The 15,983-nt window shown below is 46.8% G+C and overlaps 1 protein-coding gene across 1 annotated transcript in view; it reads left to right on the top strand.

Moving 5' to 3' along the window:
• LOC142196722 (phospholipase A and acyltransferase 1-like) overlaps positions 1 to 15,983 on the top strand; it is a 40,696-nt gene that overhangs the window by 10,735 nt on the left and 13,978 nt on the right. The gene's annotated exons all lie outside the window — the stretch shown is intronic.

Raw genomic sequence — 15,983 nt, forward strand, 5'->3', positions numbered from 1 at the left:
GGCAAATTCATGGTGGAGGGAGCCTCTAAAAACCCCAGTTTGGACCAATTCATGGTGGAGGGAGCCTCTAAAAACCCCAGTTTGGACCAATTCATGGTGGAGGGAGCCTCTAAAAAACCCAGTTTGGACCAATTCATGGTGGAGGGAGCCTCTAAACAGCCCAGTTTGGGCAAATTCATGGTGGAGGGAGCCTCTAAAAACCCCAGTTTGGACCAATTCATGGTGGAGGGAGCCTCTAAAAACCCCAGTTTGGACCAATTCATGGTGGAGGGAGCCTCTAAAAACCCCAGTTTGGACCAATTCATGGTGGAGGGAGCCTCTAAAAAACCCAGTTTGGACCAATTCATGGTGGAGGGAGCCTCTAACCAGCCCAGTTTGGACCAATTCATGGTGGAGGGAGCCTCTAAACAGCCCAGTTTGGGCAAATTCATGGTGGAGGGAGCCTCTAACCAGCCCAGTTTGGACCAATTCATGGTGGAGGGAGCCTCTAAAAACCCCAGTTTGGACCAATTCATGGTGGAGGGAGCCTCTAAAAACCCCAGTTTGGACCAATTCATGGTGGAGGGAGCCTCTAAAAACCCCAGTTTGGACCAATTCATGCTGGAGGGAGCCTCTAAACAGCCCAGTTTGGGCAAATTCATGGTGGAGGGAGCCTCTAAAAACCCCAGTTTGGACCAATTCATGGTGGAGGGAGCCTCTAAAAACCCCAATTTGGACCAATTCATGGTGGAGGGAGCCTCTAAACAGCCCAGTTTGGGCAAATTCATGGTGGAGGGAGCCTCTAAAAACCCCAGTTTGGACCAATTCATGGTGGAGGGAGCCTCTAAAAACCCCAGTTTGGACCAATTCATGGTGGAGGGAGCCTCTAAAAAACCCAGTTTGGACCAATTCATGGTGGAGGGAGCCTCTAAACAGCCCAGTTTGGGCAAATTCATGGTGGAGGGAGCCTCTAAAAACCCCAGTTTGGACCAATTCATGGTGGAGGGAGCCTCTAAAATCCCCAGTTTGGACCAATTCATGGTGGAGGGAGCCTCTAAAAACCCCAGTTTGGACCAATTCATGGTGGAGGGAGCCTCTAAAAAACCCAGTTTGGACCAATTCATGGTGGAGGGAGCCTCTAACCAGCCCAGTTTGGACCAATTCATGGTGGAGGGAGCCTCTAAAAACCCCAGTTTGGACCAATTCATGGTGGAGGGAGCCTCTAAACAGCCCAGTTTGGACCAATTCATGGTGGAGGGAGCCTCTAAAAACCCCAATTTGGACCAATTCATGGTGGAGGGAGCCTCTAACCAGCCCAGTTTGGACCAATTCTTGGTGGAGGGAGCCTCTAACCAGCCCAGTTTGGGAAAATTCATGGTGGAGGGAGCCTCTAAAAACCCCAATTTGGACCAATTCATGGTGGAGGGAGCCTCTAAACAGCCCAGTTTTGGCAAATTCATGGTGGAGGGAGCCTCTAAAAACCCCAGTTTGGACCAATTCATGGTGGAGGGAGCCTCTAACCAGCCCAGTTTGGGCAAATTCATGGTGGAGGGAGCCTCTAACCAGCAGAGTTGTGGGAAAGCAGGGTGGAGGGAGCCTCTAACCAGCAGAGTTGGTGGAAATCAGGGTGGAGGGAGCCTCTAACCAGCAGAGTTGGGGGAAATCATGTTGGAGGGAGCCTACTATTAGCAGAATTGTGCAACGCTTATGGTGGATGAGTATGAGGATGCGGAGGAATTGGAGAGGTTGAGTACAGACATGGAGTTTCATGTTGGGGTGCTTTTCACAGGTGGGCACAAAAATGAAGGCTCTATCCAGTGGTGGTTCATTTTTATCAAAGTGAGCCGGTCGGCACTCTCAGCTGACAGACGGGTGCGCTTGTCAGTGATGATGCCACCGGCTGCACTGAACACCCTCTCAGATAGGACGCTGGCGGCAGGACAGGACAGCACCTCCAAGGCATATAGGGCAAGTTCAAGCCACAGGTCCAACTTCGACACCCAATACGTGTAGGGCGCAGAGGGGTCGGAGAGGACAGGGCTGTGGTCAGAAAGGTATTCCCGCAACATGCGCCTATACTTCTCACGCCTGGTGACACTAGGACCCTCTGTGGCGGCACTTTGGCGAGGGGGTGCCATCAAGGTGTCCCAGACCTTAGACAGTGTGCCCCTCGTTTGTGTGGACCGGTGAGAACTTGGTCGCCTACTGGAGGAACTGTCCTCCCTGCCGCCAACGTCACATGCTGGAAACATCTCCATCATATTCTGCACCAATTGCCTGTGGCAAGCATTGATGCGATTGGCCCTCCCCTCTACCGGAATAAAAGACGAGATGTTGTTTTTATACCGGGGGTCAAGGATAGCAAAGATCCAGTACTGGTTGTCCTCCATGATTTTGACAATACGCTTGTCGGTTGTAAAGCACCCCAACATGAACTCAGCCATGTCTGCCACAGTGTTAGTTGGCATGACTCCTCTGGCCCCACCGGAAAGTTCAATCTCCATTTCCTCCTCATCCTCCATGTCTACCCATCCACGCTGCAACAATGGGACGATTCGAAGTTGCCCGGAAGCCTCCTGTATCACCATCACATCATCGGACAACTCTTCTTCCTCCTCCTCCTCCTCCTCCTCCTCCTCCTCCTCCATTAAACGCGATGAAGCGGACAGATGTGTGGACCTACTCTCCAGCTGTGACGGATCGGATGCTATCCCTGACTCCTCTGTGTGATCTGAGTTATCCCTGATGTCAATCAGGGATTCTCTCAGAACACACAAGAGCGGGATTGTAAGGCTCACCATCGCATCCTCAGAGCTCACCCTCCTTGTGGACTCCTCAAACACCCGTAGGATGTCACAAAGGTCTCTCATCCATGGCCACTCATGGATGAGAAACTGAGGCAGCTGACTTTGTGGCACCCTAGGGTTTTGTAGCTGGTATTCCATCAAAGGTCTCTGCTGCTCAACCACTCTATTCAACATCTGAAACGTTGAGTTCCAGCGTGTGGGGACGTCGCACAAAAGCCGGTGTTGTGGCACATGCAGGCGTTGCTGGAGAGATTTTAAGCTAGCAGCGGCTACTGTCGACTTGCGAAAGTGGGCGCACATGCGCCGCACTTTCACCAGTAGCTCTGGAACATTGGGGTAGCTCTTTAGGAAACGTTGCACCACTAGGTTGAAGACGTGGGCCAGGCATGGAACATGTTGGAGTCCGGCAAGCTCCAGAGCTGCTACCAGGTTCCGGCCGTTATCACAAACGACCATGCCTGGGCCCAGGTGCAGCGGCTCAAACCATATTGCCGTCTCATCGAGGAGGGCATCCCTCACCTCGGAGGCAGTGTGCTGTCTGTCCCCCAAGCTGATCAGCTTCAGCACAGCCTGCTGACGTCTACCAACGCCAGTGCTGCAACGTTTCCAACTCGTAGCTGGGGTCAATCTAACAGCGGAGGAGGAGGCGGTGGCGGAGGAGGAGGCGGTGGCGGAGGAGGAGGCGGTAGAGGAGGAGGAGGAGGGGGGTGTTCTTCTCGTGTCCCTGCCAGGAATGTTAGGCGGGGAGACGAGGTACACCGGGCCAGTTTGGGAAGCAGTCCCAGCCTCAACTACATTCACCCAGTGTGCCGTCAGTGAAATGTAGCGTCCCTGTCCGCATGCACTTGTCCACGCGTCGGTGGTCAAGTGGACCTTTGTGCAAAGCGCGGAACTAAGGGCCCGCCTGATGTTGAGTGTCACGTGCTGGTGCAAGGCGGGGACGGCACACCGGGAGAAGTAGTGACGGCTAGGGACGGCATAGCGAGGTGCCACAGTTGCCATCAGGTCCAGGAAGGCGGGAGTTTCAACAAGCCAAAACGCCAACATCTCCTGGGCCAGCAGTTTAGCGATGTTGGCGTTCAAGGCTTGCGCGTGTGGGTGGTTAGCAGTGTATTTCTGCCGCCGCTCCAATGTCTGAGAGATGGTGGGTTGTTGTAAAGAAGCGCCTGATGGTGCCTTTGATGGTGCAGGAGAAGGAGATAAGACAGGAACAGGGGAGGATGAGGGAGAAGTCAACAAAGTGGCGGAGGCAGATGAAGTGGTGTCCTGGCTCGTCCTCTGGAGTGCATCGCCAGCACAGTCAGCAGTGGCAGTGGCAGAGGCAGAGGCAGTGGCAGAGGCAGTGGCAGTGGCGTGAACGGCAGGCGGCCTTTGTCCTGCCGTTGCTGCCTGCCACTGATTCCAGTGCTTGGATTCCAAATGACGGCGCATTGAAGTGGTGGACAGGTTGCTCTTCTCAGAGCCCCTAATCAATTTCGAGAGGCAAATTGTGCAGACAACACTATATCTGTCCTCGGCGCATTCCTTGAAAAAACTCCTCACCTTCGAGAAACGTGCCCTCGAGGTGGGAGTTTTTCGGGGCTGGGTACGAACTGGAACATCTTGGGAGATTCCGGGTGTGGCCTGGCTTCGCCTAAGCTGCTGACCTCTGCCTCTGCCTCTAGCTACCCTTTTTGGTGCTGCACTTGCCTCAACATCCACATTACTTTCCCCGCTTGACATCCCCCCTGTCCAGGTCGGGTCAGTGTCCTCATCATCCACCACTTCCTCTTCCAACTCCTGTCTCATCTCCTCCTCCCGCACAATGCGCCGGTCAACTGGATGCCCTGACGGCAACTGCGTCACATCATCGTCGATGAGGGTGGGTTGCTGGTCATCCACCACCAAATCGAACGGAGATGGAGGAGACTCTAGTGTTTGAGCATCTGGACACAGATGCTCCTCTGTTAGGTTCGTGGAATCGTGACGTGGAGAGGCAGGTTGAGGGACAATGAAAGGAGCGGAGAACAGCTCTGGGGAGCAGGGACAGTTGGGGTTATTGTTCTGTGAAGCTTGGGAATTTTGGGAGGAAGGAGGACAAGACTGTTGGGTAATAGGAGGAGAGGAGGCAGAGTCTGACTGGCTGCTGGACAATGTGCTGTAAGCGTTCTCTGACAGCCATTGCAAGACCTGTTCCTGGTTCTCGGGCCTACTAAGGTTTGTACCCTGCAGTTTAGTTAATGTGGCAAGCAACCCTGGCACTGTGGAGTGGCGCAATGCTTGCTGCCCCACAGGAGTAGGCACGGGACGCCCTGTGGCTTCACTGCTACCTTGCTCCCCAGAACCATTCCCCCGACCTCGCCCACGGCCTCGTCCACGTTCCTTTCCGGGAGCCTTGCGCATTTTGAATTCCCAGTTAGAAATTGGCACTATATACCAGTAGCAAAAATTGTGGGTGCACGTAACTCCAATATATTCTTTGAATTCCCAGTCAGACAATGGCACTATATACCAGTAGCAAGAAATGAGGGTATTTATAACCCCAATATATTCTTTGAATTACCAGTCAGAAACTGGCACTATATGGCAGTAGCAAGAAATGAGGGTATTTATAACCCCAATATATTCTTTGAATTCCCAGTCAGACAATGGCACTGTATACCAGTAGTAAAAATTGTGGGTGCACGTAACCCCAATATATTCTTTGAATTACCAGTCAGAAACTGGCACTATATGGCAGTAGCAAGAAATGAGGGTATTTGTAACCCCAATATATTCTTTGAATTCCCAGTCAGAAACTGGCACTGTATACCAGTAGTAAAAATTGTGGGTGCACGTAACCCCAATATATTCTTTGAATTCCCAGTCAGACAATGGCACTATATACCAGTAGCAAGAAATGAGGGTATTTATAACCCCAATATATTCTTTGAATTCCCAGTCAGAAACTGGCACTATATGGCAGTAGCAAGAAATGAGGGTATTTATAACCCCAATATATTCTTTGAATTCCCAGTCAGACAATGGCACTGTATACCAGTAGTAAAAATTGTGGGTGCACGTAACCCCAATATATTCTTTGAATTACCAGTCAGAAACTGGCACTATATGGCAGTAGCAAGAAATGAGGGTATTTGTAACCCCAATATATTCTTTGAATTCCCAGTCAGAAACTGGCACTGTATACCAGTAGTAAAAATTGTGGGTGCACGTAACCCCAATATATTCTTTGAATTCCCAGTCAGACAATGGCACTATATACCAGTAGCAAGAAATGAGGGTATTTATAACCCCAATATATTCTTTGAATTCCCAGTCAGAAACTGGCACTGTATACCAGTAGTAAAAATTGTGGGTGCACGTAACCCCAATATATTCTTTGAATTCCCAGTCAGACAATGGCACTATATACCAGTAGCAAGAAATGAGGGTATTTATAACCCCAATATATTCTTTGAATTCCCAGTCAGAAACTGGCACTATATGGCAGTAGCAAGAAATGAGGGTATTTATAACCCCAATATATTCTTTGAATTCCCAGTCAGACAATGGCACTGTATACCAGTAGTAAAAATTGTGGGTGCACGTAACCCCAATATATTCTTTGAATTCCCAGTCAGACAATGGCACTATATACCAGTAGCAAGAAATGAGGGTATTTATAACCCCAATATATTCTTTGAATTCCCAGTCAGAAACTGGCACTATATGGCAGTAGCAAGAAATGAGGGTATTTATAACCCCAATATATTCTTTGAATTCCCAGTCAGACAATGGCACTGTATACCAGTAGTAAAAATTGTGGGTGCACGTAACCCCAATATATTCTTTGAATTACCAGTCAGACAATGGCACTATATACCAATAGCAAGAAATGAGGGTATTTATAACCCCAATATATTCTTTGAATTCCCAGTCAGACAATGGCACTGTATACCAGTAGTAAAAATTGTGGGTGCACGTAACCCCAATATATTCTTTGAATTCCCAGTCAGAAACTGGCACTATATGGCAGTAGCAAGAAATGAGGGTATTTATAACCCCAATATATTCTTTGAATTCCCAGTCAGACAATGGCACTGTATACCAGTAGTAAAAATTGTGGGTGCACGTAACCCCAATATATTCTTTGAATTACCAGTCAGAAACTGGCACTATATGGCAGTAGCAAGAAATGAGGGTATTTATAACCCCAATATATTCTTTGAATTCCCAGTCAGAAACTGGCACTATATGGCAGTAGCAAGAAATGAGGGTATTTATAACCCCAATATATTCTTTGAATTCCCAGTCAGACAATGGCACTGTATACCAGTAGTAAAAATTGTGGGTGCACGTAACCCCAATATATTCTTTGAATTCCCAGTCAGACAATGGCACTATATACCAGTAGCAAGAAATGAGGGTATTTATAACCCCAATATATTCTTTGAATTCCCAGTCAGAAACTGGCACTATATGGCAGTAGCAAGAAATGAGGGTATTTATAACCCCAATATATTCTTTGAATTCCCAGTCAGACAATGGCACTGTATACCAGTAGTAAAAATTGTGGGTGCACGTAACCCCAATATATTCTTTGAATTACCAGTCAGACAATGGCACTATATACCAATAGCAAGAAATGAGGGTATTTATAACCCCAATATATTCTTTGAATTCCCAGTCAGACAATGGCACTGTATACCAGTAGTAAAAATTGTGGGTGCACGTAACCCCAATATATTCTTTGAATTCCCAGTCAGAAACTGGCACTATATGGCAGTAGCAAGAAATGAGGGTATTTATAACCCCAATATATTCTTTGAATTCCCAGTCAGACAATGGCACTGTATACCAGTAGTAAAAATTGTGGGTGCACGTAACCCCAATATATTCTTTGAATTACCAGTCAGAAACTGGCACTATATGGCAGTAGCAAGAAATGAGGGTATTTGTAACCCCAATATATTCTTTGAATTCCCAGTCAGAAACTGGCACTGTATACCAGTAGTAAAAATTGTGGGTGCACGTAACCCCAATATATTCTTTGAATTCCCAGTCAGACAATGGCACTATATACCAGTAGCAAGAAATGAGGGTATTTATAACCCCAATATATTCTTTGAATTACCAGTCAGAAACTGGCACTATATGGCAGTAGCAAGAAATGAGGGTATTTATAACCCCAATATATTCTTTGAATTCCCAGTCAGAAACTGGCACTGTATACCAGTAGTAAAAATTGTGGGTGCACGTAACCCCAATATATTCTTTGAATTCCCAGTCAGACAATGGCACTATATGGCAGTAGCAAAAATAGTGGGTGTATATAGCCCCAATTCTATTGCTAGGGGACTTGCAGGGTATTTCTGGGGTGAAGGTGGGGGGGCACACCGTTCGAACGGGTATCGGGGGTATATATCGGGTATACAGGAATACACTGACAGTGTATTCCATTCAGGATCCTGGGAAAGCTGGGTTGCGGCGATTGAGCCCGTCAGTGCCACGTTACACTGACAAGCTTCTCCCTGGAATTTAGCTCTTACAAGAGCTGTTGGTTGTCTTCTCCTTCCTATCCTAGCCTGTCCCTGCCTACCCAGAATCTAAGCCCTAGCTAGCTGGACGGAAACCTCCGTCCTCGGTGAATTGCAAGCTCAGAATGACGCGAACCTGGGCGGCGCTGTTCTTTTAAATTAGAGGTCACATGTTTTCGGCAGCCAATGGGTTTTGCCTACTTTTCTCAACGTCACCGGTGTCGTAGTTCCTGTCCCACCTACCCTGCGCTGTTATTGGAGCAAAAAAGGCGCCAGGGAAGGTGGGAGGGGAATCGAGTAATGGCGCACTTTACCACACGGTGTTCGATTCGATTCGAACATGCCGAACAGCCTAATATCCGATCGAACATGAGTTCGATAGAACACTGTTCGCTCATCTCTATTAAAGATATATAAGTATAAAGACAAATGTCCCCAATTGTATGATTCCTCAGGCATTAAAGAAGTACACTCAAATATTCTGTAAGATGTTCACACTGCCATTGTGAACATTCATTGCTGTCATTTCTCATAGGATGAGAATACAGGACAGTAACAATAGTACAGTGATATATGCAGATGAATCTCCCTCTATTTGTGGCCGTTCTCATTGACTATAATATAAAAACATGATGGATACTTTCTTCTGACATGTCTGTTTACTTTTGTAAACAATTCATTGCAATACTTCTGTCATCTTCTTTATGTGAGGGTAAATGGAGACAAACATCAGACCGAAGGGTCTCCTTTTGCATCAGTCGCTAATGTCCGTCACCCTTATCACGATGGATGAATGCAATAGACATAAAAAAACGGTAGTGTGAATCTGCCCCAATATACTGTACATAAATATCAATGGTCACAAATACAATGCTATAAAATATTGTAAAACACACAAAAAAAATTAACACATGGTCTTTTCCTTATTTTTAATTTAATTAACAGGTACACACTGTCACGGAGCAAGAACCCAAGAAAAAGTACATACACCAAATACTTAAAATTTACAGTGAAATCTCTTTGAGAAAACCACCAAAATTTTCACAGAAAATAGGGGTGCTGCTGCAAAACAGAATGCAGGTTAAAGTGGCTAATGGAGTCATCAAATATCTACACCCCCCCTCCAAACCCTCAAATAATTATAAAAAAAAACACACACACACAGAACCAGGCATCATATCAGAATATTACACAGAACCAGGCATCCTATCAGAATATTACACAGAACCAGGCATCATATCAGAATATTACACAGAACCAGGCATCCTATCAGAATATTACACAGAACCAGGCATCATATCAGAATATTACCCAGAACCAGGTATCACATCAGCATATTAAACAGAAACAGAAATCACATTAATTTATTACACTGCACCAGGTATCGTATCAGCATATTACATTACATATTACATTACCAGTTATCACATCAGTGTGTTACACAGTACCAGGTCTAGACTAAGACTAATAAAACAGCCATGGTACTTTGCACAAGGCATAACTAAAGGGGTCCTCGACTCTTAGTCCCCTGGTGACCTGCACATTATTTAGTTCAATAGCTTCATCATTCTTGGTCTCTAGCATGGCTTTCCTCCTGTTCCTAGTCACAACATGGCTCCTCCTCTCATTCCTCGTCCCTAGCATAAATTAAATTGTGATCCTCGGCATTGTTTGCCTCTTATTTCTATTCTCTAGCATGCTATCCCTCTAAATCATAGTGCTTAGGCCGGCTCCTCTCTCATTCTTAATCCCCATCATGGTATTCCTTTAAATTCTTGTTCTCAACAAGTTCCCTTTCTTATTCCTAGTCAATAGTATAATGCCCCTTTAAATTTTGGTCTCAGAATGGCTACTCCTGTCATTCCTGGTCCCTAGCATGGCTTCTCTCTCATTCTTAGACCCCCAACATGGTTTTCTTCTCCATTTTATGCCTTCTCGGCTAACTTTGACAATACTTTCTGACATTTTGTAGGCAAAAATCTTAACTTTTAGGTCCACCTGGACACATCCCAGGAATACTGATTTTGGAGTAAGGTATACATAAAACATGTCCCCTCTGTGGACCAGTTCCTGGAAAATTTTGAATAAATTGGGATTGGTGGCATGTATGCCAGGCATTAGAGATGACCGAATACCGTTCGATCGAGTAGGTATTTCATTGAATATTAAGGTATTTGACATATTCGATTCCGATCGAATACCACGTGGTAAACGCAGTAAAAATTTGTATCCCTTTCCACCTTCCCTGGCGCTTTTTTTTTTTGCACCAATAACTATGCAGGGGAAGTGGGACAGGAAGCAGGAAAACGTAGGCATAAAAAAAAAAAAAAAAAAATAGGAAAAAGTCATTGGCTGGCTAAATCAGGTGACCTCGGATTTATGAGAATAGTGTCAGCCATATTCGTCATAGATGCGGTTTGGATTGAGACCGGGAGAAACGTATGGTGAGGGTCAGAGAGCGATTAGCTACTGCTAGGCAGGAAATATTCCAAAAACAGCACTACTGCTTGAAGAGTGCATATACACCATCAGCATATACACTCATCCTACAGAAATTTCGCAAAGGGCTCAAATTCCCTACCACTGGTATACAGTATATACCTGTCCCATAGGGGTGAGAAGAAACTTGTATACTGTCATCCGGTATATACGGTAGTAGATAAATGCCATATATCTGCTGGTGCAAGACTGAACTCAATTAAAGGGCCAAATACTAAAACTCTGCTGGTGCAAGTGTGAACTGACAGAAAGGGGCAAAAAATTTAAACTGCTAGTGCAAGGCTGAACTCACAGAAAGGGACAAAAAACAAAACTCTGCTGATGTAAGGCTGAAGTCATTTAAAGGGCCTGACACTCTAAACCAGTGGTTCTCAACTTTTGTAATGCCATGACCCCGCAATACAGTTCCTCATGTTGCGGTGACCCCATTCAATTTGGAACACGTGTCCATAACAGCGTGCGTCCCAGCTGAATAGCGTTGCTGCAGACAGTAGCGTGGCTTCTCAGTGGCTAAAGCCATCAGAAATATGTATTTTCTGATGGCTTTAGGCTTACCTCCCAACTTTTGAAGATTAGCAATAGGGACAAAATATGTGGCACGCGCAGCGCGACGCGACGATTTAGCTCTGCCAACTTTTATGTTGACTCCGCCCATTCTCATTCATTTTTAATGTGCTCCCACACTGTATAATCCTCCTACAGTCACCCGTACATTATATGTCCCCCCGCCATCTCTCCCCCAGTTTCATATAACCCCTTCATCTGCCCCCAGTTTCATGTCCCCCCTCCATCTCTGCCCCCAGTTTCATGTCCCCCCATCTCTGCCCCCAGTTTCATGTCCCCCATCTCTTCCCCAGTTTCATGTCCCCCCATCTCTGCCTCCAGTGTCAAGCCGTACCCACCTTCATCTGCCCACAGTTTCATGTCCCCCATCTCTTCCCCCAGTTTCAAGTCCCCCCATCTCTTCCCCCAGTTTCATGTCCCCATCTGTTCCCCGGTTTCATGTTCCCCCATATCTGCCCAGAGCTTCATGTCCCTCCATCTCTGCCCCCAGTGTCATGCCGTCCCCCCCCTTCATCTGCCCCTTCATTATGTTCCATCTTAATGTTTAAAACAAACAAAAAAAAACACACTCACCTTCCAACGCTCCACGCTCCCCCGCTGCCCGCTCAGTCTTGCTCACTCATATAGTTGTAGCTGCGATGTGACGTCTTCACATTGTGGCTACACATACAGAAGCCGCAGCACAGCGGCCCTCTGGGCGCCGATCAGTTGAAACCAGGACATACCGACCGGGACGGTTGGGGGTATGTGGCAACCCCTGTGTTTTGGTCTTTCGACCCCCGCCGGGGTCGCGACCTACAGGTTGAGCACCGCTGCTCTAAACTCTTCTGGTGCAAATCTGAACTCACAGAAAGGGGCAAAAACTAAAACTGCTGGTGCAAGGCTGAACTCACAGAAGGGGCCAAAAAACAAAACTCTGCTGGTGTAAGGCTGAAGTCACTTAAAGGGCCTGACACTCTAAACTCTGCTGGCAAAAACTAAAAATGCAGGTGCAGAAGTAAAACTTGAACTCAAAAGAAAACATAGGTTCTATTATGAAGTTAGAAGTAGAAGAGTCGCTCAGCAAGTGACAGTTGTGGTTCTTTGTGTACACTCTCTCCCACCAAAAAGGCTAAAATATGGGCGTACTGGCACCCCCTCGACAAACTCACTAAAAACTCTGCTGGTGCAAGCCTCCACTCAACCCAGGGGCCTAAAACTCTGCTGGTACAATTCTCAAATCACCCCAAGGGCCTGACACTCTGCTGGTGTAAGGCTGAAGTCACTTAAAGGGGCAAAACTCTCTCCCACCAAAAATGCTAACATGTGGGCGTACTGGCACCCCCTCTCCAAACTCACCAATTCCCAATCAATTCCCTCTACCAGAATGAAAGATGAGATATTATTTTTATACCGGGGGTCGAGGATTGCAAAAATCCAGTATTGTTTGCTCTTCATGATGTGTACGATGTGTTTGTCACTGGAAAAGCAGCACAACTTGAAGTCAGCCATGTGTGCCCCCACCGGAAGGGTCACTCTCCATTTCCTCCTCTTCCTCCTCCCCTTCACCCCATCCGCACTGAAGCAATGGGATGCACTGAACTTCCCCGCTAGCTTCGTTTGTGACAGTGACATCATTTGCCACTTCATCCTCCTCCTCTTCCTCCGTCATTCAACGGTGAGAAGCTGACAGGAGTGTGCTCTGAGGGTTTTCAGGTTAGCAGCGGCTACTGTAGACTTACGAAAGTTGCCGTACTTTCACCAGTATCTCAGGCATATTGATGTAGGTTTTTAAAAACCTTTGCACCACCAAGTTGAAAACTTGGGCCAGGCATGGAAAGTTTTTACAGTCTGGCAAGCTCCATGCGTGAGCCCAGGTGCATCTGTGAAAATCACATTGCCGTCTCCTCTAGGATGGTATCCCTCACCTCAGGGTCAGTGTGTTTTCTGTCGCCCCAGCTGATTAGCTTCATCACGACCTGCTGACGTCTCCCATACCAGTGCTTCAGCGTTTCCAGCTCACAGCTGGGGTCGATGTTATGGCGGAGGAGGAATCTTTGTGAGAACCCCTGCCAGGAATCTTGGGCGGGGAGAGGAGATAGGCTGCCCCAGTTTGTGACCTGGTCCCAGCCTCCACTACATTCACCCAGCCTGTCATTACAGAGATGCAGCGTCCCTGACCGCATGCGCTTGTCCAGGCGTTGGTGGTCAAGTGGACCTTAGAGCAAAGCGTGGAACTCAGGGCCCACCTGATGTTATGGGACACAGTGGAAGAGTCATTGGCGGCAACGCCTTATGATGATTGTCCTGAGATTGCTCTCTCCCACTGAACCCAGTGCTTGCCTTCCAAATGACGGCGCATGACTGAGGTGATCAGGTTGCTTTTCTCAGAGCCCCTATTCAGTTTTGAGTTGCACAGTATACAAACCACACTCAGTTTGTCCTCCTCACATATATTGAATAATATAACCACCATTGAGGGACGTTGCCTTGATGGGCGAATTTTGGGCGAGTGGCTAGTACAGGGAAAATCTTGGGCCTTGTTTGCTCTGGCCTGGCTTCTGTGAAGCAGCTGTCCTGTGCCTCTGGACATGCCTCTGCCCCTAGCCACCTTTTTTGGTGCTCCACTTGCCTCCACATCTACACTGTTTTCCCCGCTATCCAGGTCGGGTCGGTGGCCTCGTCGTCCACCACCTCCTCTTCTAATTCCTTCATATGCTCCTCCTCCTGCACACTGTACATAACCACAGCCTACCCTGATGGCAACTGTGTCTTGTCATCATCATTGGGGCCAAGAAATGCTGGTTGTGGGTTCACAACCACAAAATTGGTAGGAGATGGCGGATGCTCCAGGTTTGGGCATCAGGACAGAGAAATTCGTCTGTTAGCTCCTGGGATTCGGGAAGTGGTTGAACAGAGTCGAAGAGTGGAAAAGGACCTGAAAACAGCTCCTGGGAGGGGGCAAGGGTGGGATGACTCTGCTGGAAAGATTGAGCATGTTGGGAGGAAGGAGGGGCAGACTCTTGGGTAGGAACACGACTGGAGGTAGTGGCTGACTGGCTGGTGGAAAAGCCGCTGGAAGCATTATCCGCTAGCCATTGTAACACCTATTCTTAGTGCTCAGGCCTCATCAGTGTTGTACCCTGCACCCTGCTTAACAATGCCATCAAGCCAGGGATTGTAATGAGCACATGCTAATGTTTCTTTAGCTTTAAATTTGTGTTTCTCTCCATATTAATGTAGAGGAAAGAAGTTTTCCAAGGATTTTTCCACTTTCCATAGAGGTTATATTGAGTTTGGAGTATCTAGTTGATAGGCTGTGATAGTGGGGTAATACTGGGACTTGGGCATTTTAGATGCCTCCAGGCATGCTTCCCCTGCTGTCCCCGTTGCAGTCCAGAGGTGTTGGCATCATTTGCTGAGGTGTCATTGTGGACTTTGTGACTCTCCTTAGTCGAATTGTGGTTTCCCCAGTTTTTCCCCATAGACTATAATGGGATTCGATATTCAGTCAAATAGTCAAATATTGAGGGGCTACTCGAAACGAATATTGAATATTTCAGTACTCGCTCATCTATACTAGACAACTGAGTGGCAGATTGCAGTCTCCATGGTTCATTCATTATGTATTGACTATGACCTGGTATAACACTCCACAGTGGCCTCATACATTATATCAGTGCATAGTGGTCACACACAATATAATATGCTCTCCAGAGGCCCTTCCCAGTATCCCAATGCTGCACAGTGGCTCCACACAATATAATATGCTGCCTGGAGGCCCCCAGTATATTATGTTCCCCACAGTGGTCTCACACAATATAATATGCTCTCCAGAGCTCCCCCCTAGTATAATACTTTACAATGTCCCCCAGTATAATGCTCCACAGTTTCCCTACACAATATAATATGCTCCCCAGACCATTCCCCCCCAGTACAATGCCCCACACATTATAATATACTCTCCAGAGCCTCAAGTCGCTTCAGATGAACCCTTCGAAATTAGCTTTGATGAATATTCATAAGTCTGCTAATTTCAGTGCTATTATTATACTCTGGGGTTTCTTCAGAACACAGATTATAATAATCAACATCCCAGGGGAGATAAGGGAAAATAAAAAGTTATATTCATCTTGCCTCAACTCTCCTGGGTATCTTTGTGCTGCTCCGCTGTCCTTGCCGGCTTTTTCAGATCTGAGCCTGATGTCACGCATTTTGGACATCATTGCTGAGACCTGTGATTAGGGATTCTAGTATTTACACACTAGAGTCTAAGGCAAAGGTGGGTTGGGGGCCACCAGCAGGGGTGTGGATCTCAAAGCCTGTTCTATAGACCTTACACCAATACTTTTTCTTCCTGCGCTGAGTCTATAAAAGCGCACAAAATGTGAACATCAGTGGCATGACATAGTATTTATATATACCTGCTTTTAAATATGTATGTTTGTGTCACAGCCAAACTCTTACAGAGGTTGTGCTGCAAATTACACAAGATTCCTTTATATCCTCATGAAATTGCAGCCCTGATATCCATTTCCTTTATACTGTGAAGCAGATATGTCATTTGTGGCACAGCCTCTTTTAATGCTCAGAATCTTTCCATAATATTAGACTTTGACACTCCAGAGGATGGTAGATTGGTAGTATGTTTAAGGTTCAC

This window comes from Leptodactylus fuscus, chromosome 3 (genome assembly GCF_031893055.1).
Source record: "Leptodactylus fuscus isolate aLepFus1 chromosome 3, aLepFus1.hap2, whole genome shotgun sequence".
In the NCBI taxonomy this organism is placed as follows: Eukaryota; Metazoa; Chordata; class Amphibia; order Anura; family Leptodactylidae; genus Leptodactylus; species Leptodactylus fuscus.